We start from the raw sequence: 278 nt of genomic DNA on the forward strand, positions 1-278 counted from the left end.
AAAAAAAAAAAAAAAAAAAAAGAAAGAAAGAAAAAACTTAACAGGGCCAGGTGTGGTGGCTCACGCCTGTAATCCCAGCACTTTGGGAGGCCGAGGTGGGTGGATCATGAGGTCGGGAGATTGAGAACATCCTGGCTAACACGGTGAAACCCCGTCTCTACTAAAAATACAAAACAAAAATTAGCTGGGCGAGGTGGCGGGCGCCTGTAGTCCCAGCTACTGGGGAGGCTGAGGCAGGAGAATGGCGTGAACCGGGGAGATGGAGCTTGCAGTGAGCT

This window comes from Piliocolobus tephrosceles, chromosome 10, assembly GCF_002776525.5.
Source record: "Piliocolobus tephrosceles isolate RC106 chromosome 10, ASM277652v3, whole genome shotgun sequence".
In the NCBI taxonomy this organism is placed as follows: Eukaryota; Metazoa; Chordata; class Mammalia; order Primates; family Cercopithecidae; genus Piliocolobus; species Piliocolobus tephrosceles.